Below are 12327 nucleotides of genomic sequence, written 5' to 3' on the forward strand. Positions count from 1 at the left end.
CTCCAAAAGCAAGTTATCCTTCAGTCATTGTCAGCTGCTCTCTGTTTTTCTTTAGAAGTCAAATTGAAAAGCTTGCCTATTGAAGGACTGCACCTCAAAAAATATTAAACTGAGTCTGAAAGTAAATCAGCAATAGACCAAAATGAATACAAAATTTACTTGAGATGAACTGTTATTTAAATTCAAGCTTACATGCCATTTCACAGTCTATAAGCATTACATTTAAAAAAATGACACTTGCAGGAAATATATCTTTTAAAATGCATATTACCTTAGGTCTACTGACCCATATTAATGGCAAGTGTTAGTTTATCACTGTCATATACATAACTTTTATATCCCACATTTTTCAGTTGTTTTGCCTATTCCCATTGCAAGTACACTGCAGTGACTTCTGAAAACTACAGATCTTCCATGTTAAAGTTCATTCCAGTCCTTCTTGCAGTTTATCCCACATTGCAGTTAAAGTTAACAGTTTTCGATCATTTATCTATGCGACTTGCTGCTCCCTGTCATTTTCTGAATGCCATCTAATCTACTGGATTTTCCTCTTCATACCTTTCCACCAGTACAATAATGCCCCATGTTTCATATAAAACCTTCATCAGTGCACTGTGACACAGGAAAAAGTTTTCAACACCTTATTCCTTATACTCAAATCTTGTTTGTTTCTAGATAGCACCGACCTCTGTTAAAGTATGTTCATTATATTCAAGTTAGTGGTACCTAATTGGATGTGTGGAACTATTCGCACCCCTCCCCCAACTTTCTATTGTGCCATTACAAATATTATGCATATATAATTTTTATTACTTCAGTTGTGATTTTCCTTCATTTGTTCTCTGTTTGCAGTGATGGCCTCAACGCATGCTAGTCTGTAGCTTTGATTACTTTTGTACTGCATGTTTCCTGCTGTCTTTAAGAATCCTTTATTCAAAGCTTCCACATTTCTCTTGCAGCAAGATCTCACAGTGCCATGTATGAATTTTAATAAATTATATAAATGAAAACAGCACCTGCAAAAGTCCACTGGCATTAAAACTCCAAGTAAACAGACTAGTTTGTTTCAGGAAAAGTTTAGAATATGATGTTATTGAAAGAAACAAATCTCAAGAAGTCATTATAAACTGGTGACTGCAAAGTTTACCAGCCTTATTTCTTAAAATCATTCTTCAGGGAAGAAACAAAAGCACACCTGTTTAAGTCATAATAATAGCAATACAGTTATTATGCAAAATACTTTTAAAGAGATAATTATGGCTTAGGCTCAGCTGTGAAATGAGTTTACCACAATGCAGCTTATGACTATCTTCTCGCAGCCTGTAGTGCTTATGGAAACCTAGCCCTTCTGCAGTAATTTGCTTCCAATTTTGGAATCCCATTACATTGATAGGTAATTTTAATCACCTCTCCTCTCACTAATACCTAAGAACTATAAAAGCTGTCCTCTCTTTCAAACCACTTTAATACTTTTCCAGATAAACTAAATCTTATAAATGCATTTAAAGAATGTCACACACTGCATCCTGCTTTCACTTATTCCTGTCACCCACATGGACATTTTTTCAGCTTAGACAGAATAATCTTCTTACAGACCATAAGAGGCATCAGTTTCTTAAACAGCACTTTCATAAACTGCCTTTTCTTACCACTCAGATTTGTTTATTTTTCTACATGTACAGGGCCATACCTCTCAAATTTCTAAATTTTTTATAGAATGTCAATATTTCTGCCTTATATTTTTGGTTTTTTGGTTTATTCCTCCAAAAAAGATGAGATTTTCTGGAAAAACAGTTAGGATTTAATTCAGCAAATAATGACAGACATTTGAGTTTCAGACTTCATAGTCTTCCGAAAATCCACTGTAACGTAAAACCTTTTATTCCAACAACTTTGAAAGTTTATAAGAGCAATATTTAAAATTTGTCCCTATTTTGGGCCTTTGCCCCCATTCTTTTTGGATTTGTCCAGATTTCTTGTTTTAAGAGGTTGACAGATATGTACAGGGCCCTTATCATACAAACTACATAGGCTGTTACCCTTTTTTCCACTTAGCTAGCTTTCAGGAATGCTGTAATCATGAACACACTTTACAACAATTATTACAGCACTGAAGTATCTCAGACTATCCTATGGAGCAGTCTTACTGTATATTTGCATACATCTGAGGCAATGGGCCTCACTAAACATAATAGGAAATGGAAGTAAATAAGACATAACTCTGCCTTTTTAATCCTTATACGTTAATTCCCTCAAATGAGAAATGTTAACTCAATTAAATTCAGAGTACAAAAATGCATGGATTATAAAACTGTGCTGACACTGGAAAAAAGTGTTCACTAGCATGATACCTTGTGTATACAATAAGATGGCTAAAAAAACACAGTGCAGGATCAAATAAAACATTTCATTATACATCATAGGCTAAATTCACTAGTCAATATCTTAGCTTTACCTGACCATGTTTTTCATGTCTTTTCTTCAAAGTAAACTGTTCATGGAGATCATCATCCCTGGTCATATTTAGATGAAAACCCTATAAAACTGTTTGACCACATGGCCTCCGAACAGAATTTTATAAACCTGTATCTCACATTCTCAGAGATGTACTTCTCTTGATTTGTAACCTGACAGGACAGCTCTACAGTATTCTGACATTCCTTTAACAAGCTCTAGTAGCAAATATATTTAAAACAAAGAGGATCATCTTCAAAGCATCTGTTGCAGGCCATATTTTTTGTTGTCTTTCCCAGTGTGCATTGCTCAAACCACAAAAAAAAAAAAACCCAGGGCATTCCCTAGTTATTAAAAGATGCTTACAAAAATGCTTACGTTAGACTGAACAAAATGGAATAAGCGAGCCACTCCTGTAGACACACACACACACACACACACACACACACACACACACACACACACACACACACACACACACACACACACACACACACGCACACACAAAAAAATCAGGTTTTGGATGAGTACATTATTTCTGAACTACTGATTTGCAGTCAAGCACATGTATTCACTGACTATTATACACGTGTAGCTATCAGTATCCCATATAAATTAATATTAAATAGTTAATATTATCAGGAGTATTCATAAACATGTAGCTCTTAGGTAAAGTACTACTTGCAGCAAGACAGTTTTTTTTAACCTAATTTCACAGAACATAGCTAGATAAGCATTTCAAGCACATCTTTGTACTTAAGTGCAAAACAAGAAAGTTACGTACTTACCATAATGATAGATCTGTGCCATCTGCTTCCATCTTTCCTCAATGGATGGGTCTTCAGATCCAACCTCAGATCCGATTTTGGCCGCTCAAGACTTTGGATCCAAATCTCAGGCTTCTTCCCTTACCCATAACTCCCTGCAAACCCTAAGAGGGTCAGGGATTGACACAGTGGTGAAGGTCTTTACTTCACATATACAAGGTACAAGGTTTGATTCTACCAACTGTTTATTGCTAAGCTTGTAACAGTCTGCAGACTGATAGTCTAGTAATCCTCTGTGAACCTATTACCTCAGATCAAATTTGCCCAAGATGAAAAAACACCATAAATAACAAAGAACTTCATTCTCAAAACCTAGAATGTAACCCAAAAGGAAACTTAAATCAAAGGCTGTCTGGAGCTCAAAGTGCACAGGTATAGCCTTAGGCACTGGCCAGATTTGTACTTGAAGCAAAAGGATTAATGAGTTCAGTAACTAGAAAAGGAGGTGGGTAGTTGAGGAAAGATGGAAGCAGACAACACAGAGTTATCATTATGGTAAGTACATAACTTTCATATCTGATGTTGCCTCTTCTGTCCATTCCTTGAAGGATAGGACAGAGTCCCCAGCTAATAAAACTCTTGGGTAGCCTCACGGGAGGATATTCTGGGGAATGGCTGAACCAATTTATAACAGGAAATGCAGGTAAGAACATTGGACAAAGTAGCAGCCACACAAATATCATCAGTCAAGGCCCTTGAAAAGAAAGCAGACGAGGTGGCCACAGGTCTAGTCAAGTGAGCATTGACAGGCTTGGATAAAGCCATACAATTCTTTGTAAACATATGAAATGCAACACATAACCACCTAGATAGACTAACTTTGAGACTCCATGACTAAGCCTGGTTGCTGAGAAAGACAAAAAGAGCCAATCAAACTTCTTAATGTCTTAAGTACAGTTAATGTAAAAACATAGTTGATAATGGACATCTAGCAGATGCAGCATGTATTCTCCTTTATTGTAAAAATTGGGAAAGCAAAGTGGTAAGTTCATAGGTTCATAGGAGATTACTAAGCTTTTGACCTGATGGTCATTCTAAGCCTAGCCTATTACACCCATTATATTTCAAGAGAAGAAGTCTAGTCAATGCCTAACATTATTATTATTAGTAATGACTGCCCATGTCCAAGAGGGATGTGGGAGCTATTCCTGGCAAGAATTTATGGTTTCCCATTCATTTATCTAGGTTCATTTTTAACAGAGTCATAGAGGTGCTCTGCTTAACATGAATTGGTAGCCTATTACAGAGAAGTGGGAACCTCTGTGAGATGAATTTGTCTCTCCAGCATGTCCTATTTAAATCACAGGTCAGATTTAGGTCACTGGAGTGGGTAATTCTAGTCCCATTTGACTTACGGATGTGGAGCAACTTCATCAGGTTGGGGTCAGAGATTGCTCTGTAAGGCAGGCACAAGTCTCCCCTAAGCAGCCTATATGCTACTGAGTACAGTGACAAAGACTTCTGTTTGTCTATGTAAGGCATGTGCTGAAGATCCTGGATCTTCTTAGTTAAAAATCTCTGGGGTCTCTCCAGTTGCTGCAGGTGCCTGGTACAGTACATACCAACGCAGGCATTATACTCAATTATGGGCCTGATAAGAGATGAGTATAGGGGGTTTATAACCTCTTTTGCTCTTGAGGCTATGCCTTTACTAATTAAATGTGCAATGTAGAAGCCTTTCTTACTACAGTGGACAATAGTGGTCAAAGTTTAGGTCACAGTCTACTTTTGTGCCCAAATCCCTCACTACAGCATTCGTACTTAAGGTATTGTTGTTTATTTGATAGTTTGTAGGGTCATTGCTTTTACTGAAGGTGATGATGATGATGCATTTTTTTGCATTTAGTTTGAGTCCATGTCTTTGGCACCAATCGTTGGTCTGTGTAAGCCCCTCTTGGAGTACACTGACATCATCTGGGGAGTCAGCGATCCCACCAAGTTTGCAGTCGTCAGCAAACTTGGTCAGCCACAGCCTCTTTGTTTTGGCCTCAACTTCCAAGCAGTAAATACCAAATAAAAGGGGGGCCCAGTACTGACCCTTGTAGAATCCCCCCCCCCACTTTGATAACATGTGTATAGTTAGTGAGCCAATTTGCGACCCACCTAACAACAAAGGGGTTGACATTTAGGTGGGTGAGTTTTTCAATAATACCTGAATGGGGGATTGTGTCAAAGGCCTTCGCCAAGTCCAGATATGCTGAGTGAACATATTTGCCTTCGTCTATGGCCCTGGTCACATTTTTGAAGATGTTTACTAGGTTTAACAGGCATGATCGACCTCTTACAAAGCTGAACTGGGTTGGATCAAGGGTTTGGAGGTCACCTATATCTTTATTTATGAGGTCCATGATGGTACATTGCATGGCTTTACAGATAAGGCTAGTCAGGCCTATGGGTCTATAATTCCCTGGATCTGTTGCTAAGCACCCTTGTGGAGGGGATAATGGTCATGGTTTTCCATTCAGTTGGGAAAAATCCTGTTTTCAGGCTGTGGTTGAATATGATGCCTAAGGGGGTTACAAACTCTTGTTTTAGTTTGTTTAGAATGCAGACTGGGATGCCATCAGGACCTATACAGGCTGTGTTTTTTGCCTTAGACAGAACTTTGATGACCTGTTCCTTAGATATATAGGGTGGGGGAGCTGTTGAAGGTATGGTTTGTGATAGGTTTGGAGGGAATAAAGGGGAGAAACGTTCACCAAACCTGTCCACTAATAGGTTAGCAACTTCTGCAGGATCAGTGTGTACAATATTTGTTACTAGTTCAACACTCATCTGGGTTCTATCTTTTAGGCAGTGGATGTAGCTGAAGAACATCTTATGGTTATCCTTAGCTGTGTTTTCTAAATTTTTCTTGAAGATGCCCTTAGAGGATTTTATAAGTTGTCTTATTTGTTTATTTAGGCTTAGGAGGGTACATTTCCAGTGTTGGGATCTCCCGCTAATATTCTTAGAAAACAGCTTCTTATGCTTCTTGTATAGTTTATGCAAGATGTCCACCAGGGTAGCTTGTTTTTTCTTTAGACTTTTCTATCTGGCACAGCCCAGTCTATACATTTGTATAAGTGTTGGTACAGGGCAACAGAATATACTTTATTATAGCTGCCAAGACCACCTCTGGCAAAGCAGCAAGGTCCAGGGGTGGCTCGTGCTACTGGACTGCAGGACTGCAGCCCCCCAGCTGTAAAATGATAAAACAGAAAACTAGCTGCAAGTCCTGTGCATGTGTGCTTTCCTATGTGCTTTCCTATCTGGACAGCCGTCGAACCAGTCTGGATTGCAAAAAGAAAGCAAACAGTGTAGATGCCCCAGAAGTCTATGCGGTTACAAACTGCATAGACTGCAAGGGGAACAAACTGCAATGTCTGCAGTCTACATAGTAAATGAATTTGATGCACTCTGATTGGCTCCCGGCATGCACTCTCGGACTGACTGCTGCTGCAAAAGAGTAATGGCAGCTCCAGACTAAGAACTTTTGTTTGACCTTGGACTGATGCTGTAATTCAAAAGCTCTGCATGACCTCAGACTGATGCTCTGCAAGGAAGGAGGACGGAATATATCAGAACTCCTCGGACTGACAGGGCAGCTTGGAAGCAAGCATTCTCACTGGTAGGGAATATATACAGGTAACTGCAATTCAGAAACTCTGCAAGGAACACTCTTGGACTCACTGCTAGGGAACTAAATCAACCAAAGGTGTGTGTGTAATGCCCCAGTTCAATATTCCTGGTGGCTAGAGGTATTCAGGCTCAATCCCTGTATCTTGGATACAGGTAGCAAGAGCCTGAATTCCCTACCCACCACTGCAGATTTTTGCCTCAAATGTTTGTTCTGAATCTGATGACAGGCATTCAAATTTCAGACTTCATATTCTTCAGAAAATACATGGTAACACTACACAAAAGCTTTTATTCTAGCAATTTTCTAAGTTTATAAGATCAATATTTGAAAATTGTCCCTATTTTTGGGGCAGCATTTACCAATTACTGGTTTTGTCCAGGATTTTTGTGCTAAGAGATGGACAGCTATGGTGAGAACTGAGAACTGAATTCACTAAATATGTTTGGGGGCTTTATTCACCCATTATTGGCTTTGTCCAGGTGTTTTGTGCTAAGAGGTTGAGAGCTATGGTGAAAACTGAATTCACTAAATGATAGTCATTTAAGTTTCAGTCTTCGTGTCTTTCAAGAAACAGCTTATATGGTTTAGTGGTATGCTGCTCTGAGTGTAGTGCATAGGGTCCTGGATTCAAGACTTGGTAATGAAATGCATGGTGGTGACATAGCATTTTATTCTAGCAAATTTTCAAGATTATACAAGCAATGTTTAAAATGTTTCTCTGTTTTTTGGGCTTTTGTCTCACTCTCCCCCCCAATACATTTTGGCTTTTCCCAGATTTCTTGTACTGCAAAGTTGAGAGATACAGTTGAGTGCCGAGTGGATTTTACAAGGAGCTGAGAGCTTGAAGAGAAGTTTAGTGCTGCTTATGCTAAGTGTACTTGTATTGTTAATAGCACAACAGGTAGTGTACTTGCATTCAATGCAGAAGGCTTTGGGTTCTACTCCCACAGTATGTAGGTACATTGCTGATACTGTACTGTGCTGTACTTCTTCATGGGGTGGATGCTGCAGTCCTGAGAATGTCCTCTTTGGCAGAGGTACCTAGTAACTATGAACCTGTTACCAGTTTGCCATCCATTCCCTATTGCAATATTACTAGCTTATCATTTTTTAATGTAGAATAGGCAATTTATTCCTCAAGGGCAACAGGCAGTTTATTTGTAGATGAAACAATGACATATAAAGTTGTGTGCTAGCAGCAACCTCTTCATTAGTTACAGATCTCTTTAATGTGGAATTATTTAGATGACTTTTACTAATGCAGAGATTGTGCATATTTACTGATACTGGTGGATTGCAGAAGTTTGAGTAGATATTTTATGATGGAAATGTTCTGAATTGGACAGTTTTGCCATTATTGATGCATGCATTTTGTTTCATTGTTTACTGGAAAAATGTTCAAAACAATAACTTTAAAATGCCATCTAACAACTGTACTCTATTACACAAGGAATATACTTTAATACAAATCAGGAAGGTGTTTATTGATTATCTGATCAGCTCAGGTACGCCCCTTCCCAGTTCTTGGTTGGATGTGTATGATTAGGAACCAGTTAAATAAACTGTCTTCAAGCACAAACTTTTTTTGTTACTGAATATTTTCACTGAGTCTGAATGCTACTGAAAGTGATGAAGCCAGATTGAAGCAATCACTACTCTTAGATCTTCGTTTTTTTTGGGGTGGGGGGGTACTTATTGTCTACACCTAAGGAGCTAAGTCCGTTGTGTAGGATTTCTGCTGCACGATTCTCACAGCTGAACTACATCTCTCAACTGTCCAGATTTTCGCAGAATGAATAGATTTTTGCTTCTTATTTTTGGTTTGTTCCTCATAAAATTTGTGGTTTTCTGGCAAATTGTTTAGGATTGAAGTCACTTAATAATGACAGCCATTGCGTTTCAGACTTCATACCCTTCAGAAAAATGCTTGCTAAAGCAAGACCTGTTACTCTATTAACTGTCTAAGTTTATACAAGAGCAACTTTTAATACTGTTTGTTTGTTCCTCCAGTATATTTGGCCTCGTCCAGATTTCCTGCATTAAGAGGTTGAGAGGTATGCACAAATAAATTGCTTTATAAAATTAGGTATATCCAAACCTCTCAACTGTCCCCGATTTTGGCTCAAAATGTTGCTCTCTCCCTAATAATCCCTCCGCAAAATGGCAATTTTGGAAGAAACGTGGAGGGTTTACAATTAATAAATAATTGTAATGATCAGAGTTACATATTACTTTTATTTTAGAAATGCATGTAGATTCTCTTATTTTGTCAGCTGCTCACCTTAACAATACTAATATTAAAAAAGTGCCCCTTTTTGACAGGTTCCCAGCTGTATTGTATGGCTATTTTATATTTTTGCATCACATTTTTGGTCCGTTTTTCATAAAATTGTGGTTTTCTGGCAATTTAGTGGCAAATCATTAAAAATTGAAGTTAGAAAATAATGACAGACATTTGAGTTTCACATTTCATACCCTTCAGAAAAGTCATACTAATGCAAGACCTACTATTATCTTTCTAAGTTTATAAGAGCAATATTTAAAAATTGTCCTTATTTTGGGGGGCTTTGTCCCACTTCTATTTATGGCTTTTTTCAGATTTCTTGCTCTGAGATTGAGAGGTATGACAAATATGTCAGGGCCATCACCGTCAGCCAGAGACATTTCAAATTGTGACATACTTGTTGTACCCTACTCCCCCATGTAGTGGCTCTGTATGTGTCCAAGCAAGGCAAGGAGCATTTATGCAGTGTAAGTGTCCAAAGTATCCCCCCCATCCCCCCATCCAAGGTAGACATACGTACTATAATGATTTTTCATCTATCCTTGATTTTGCAGAATGTTCTGGTTTTCTGTAATATTTTTATACTGTTGCTTTATACTAATTATTATTCAGAAAATGCATGTTGTTGCAGTGCATGTTGCTCTGTATTTAAGTAGCAACGCTCTAATGACCATCAGGTAAGCTTGTCTGGTATTGTAAGATTCAAGTAAGCTTTAATAAGCATACTGTTAAAGAATTATCAAGATTGTTGTTGCCATGCAGAGAATATTTACATAGCTAGATAACGCATAAGCCTTAGGTATTGAAATACATATGACAGTATTTGTAATAAAGGACAGAATTACAATATTTTCAGAGTCTCATTACATTTGCTAGAGACTTGCAGTCATCTTTGTGGGCTTTACCTGTAAACTAAACAGAATGCCAATCTATCATGTGTGGTCCATAACCTGTGCAGTAATCCTTTAAGCAATTTATGTTGAGCTTGTTTCTTGTTTGCTGTTCATTTTTTACTTTGATCATGTTTTCCCCATGAAACAAGCAGATAGTTGTGGTCAGGCATCAGCACAGCAGGTCTTTTTAGAATAAGAAACATTTTTACAAGTGGGGGTAATCGGTATCACAGAGGTTGTTACTTTCAGCATGTTACTTGGTCATTTTATAAAGCTGAATATAAATTATAATTAGAACTGCAGTGCAAGGAGAAGTGGTTTGAGTTGAGTGCTGCTTGTTTTTTTTTATACTTTATTTCAACTGGCATTCCAATAATGTATTTAATTTATTTTTTTTCATGCCTCACAACCTTTTTGTTTCCATCTAGATATTAAGTAAGCTGTGATGTAGCCAGTGCATTGAAATATTTTTGTTTCTTCTCCACTTCATATTGTCTTGATTGGACTCTCATAATGACGGTTTGGCACCCAGGGTAGTGTATTTAATTAAAGTCCCTGTTTTGTGGTTTTGAGCATAGCTCTGCCCATTTCTAGTTGGCCACACCTCTTCCTATTGCCCCCACCCATTCAGCTGTCTCCTACAGCCACCCTTTGATTTGAAGTCACCAGTCGCCACTGGAGAGGTCTATCTACCATGTTATCCCAAGATGACAGAAATTGGAACACCCTTGAATGACACCAGAAACTAAGCCAATTATTAAAGTTAATCATTGTTTTGTTTATATTGTGGCATCATTTTAGGTGAGGGTAAAATGCTGTACAAGGCTAGGGACATACCTGCTTGGGACACATATTCATAGAGCTCAACCATGTCTCTCTTCCATACAGTCCAGTGAGGTAGGTCTCAAGTCATTCACACCAAAATGAACTATGACTGAGTCATAACGGTACTTGTTTTTAATTGACTTGAGTGCATGTGTGAGCTGCAAAATCCTGGCACCGGACAGACAGCCAACCGTGACTTTCTCCTTATCCAACCTGGTAACCGGGACATCAGTATGGCTCATTATAGAATCACCAATAACAAGAAAATTAGGTTTGGGTGTGTTGCACCTTAAGGGCCTAGTTGGTGAGACTTTGGTGTTGTTATGTGTCTTGAGTGCTGTGGATGTTGTGTCAGTTGTAGAAACCTTGTGCTTCAAAGGTATATGGTGTTTATGTAAATTTTTGGAGAGTACCTCCATGTATGATGGTTAAGGGTGTTGAGCTCAAGCTTTGTGTATGAGTTGTGGTATGTGTGCTTTGTGTAAGAGTTATGCTGTGTGAGCTGAAAACCTGTTTGGTGTTGTTGTTTGCTGTGCAAGAGAGCAGGGATTCCAGCTTCTTTGTGTAGATACATCCCTTGTACTCCATACTTGAGTGATTTAGTAGTAGAGGGTTGTCTGTGTACATGAGGCAGTTGCTACACTGCTTCATGAGACCCATATCAACCTGGTTGGCAGGTTTAGACCTGTTACTGAGCAGAGCATTCATTGATTACATAGTAGTTTTGGAAGATCAGTGGAGCAGAGGCAGATTACCAAACTCACTCGAGCTGTGTTAAAAACAAGCACAAACCCATCCAAATGCAAGACTTTTATAATAAACAAGAGTAAATGGTTGGAAACAAATTAACCAATCCTAAGCTCAAAACTGTGCCCTGTTACAGTAACCTTCAATTAGATCAGTCCAAACTGTACTTTCCTCCCACGAAGGCATAGGCAGGGCCTCTCCAACAAAAGATTTCCTGATTTAGTGCTCAATCTGTACAACCAGAACTAGATTCAACAGGTCTGACTCTAGCCTATGCTACAGCAACTAGAAGTGCAAACATGAATCAGACCACAGTTAAAACAGTAACAAACAGTTGAAATTTTCAGAAGTTATGGTTTAAATGCAGCAAATACAATTAAGGCACAGTAAAGGTGCAGAAAACAGTTTAAATAAGGCACTTATTGTTTGCTGATCACACAGTAGCTTTGGAAGATGAGTGGAGCAGAGGCAGGTCTCCAATCTCACTGAAGCTGCTTTAAAACAAGTACAAACCTGTGCAAACACAGGACTTTTATAACAAACAAGAGGAAATGGTTGGAAACAAATTAACAAATCCTAAAGCTCAAAAACTGAGCCCTGCTACACTAACCTTCAATTAGACCAGTCCAAACTGTACCTTCCTCCCAAAAGGGCATAGGTGGGCCTCACCAACAA

This window comes from Protopterus annectens, chromosome 12.part0 (genome assembly GCF_019279795.1).
Source record: "Protopterus annectens isolate FY-2018-M chromosome 12.part0, PAN1.0, whole genome shotgun sequence".
Lineage (NCBI taxonomy): Eukaryota > Metazoa > Chordata > Ceratodontiformes > Protopteridae > Protopterus > Protopterus annectens.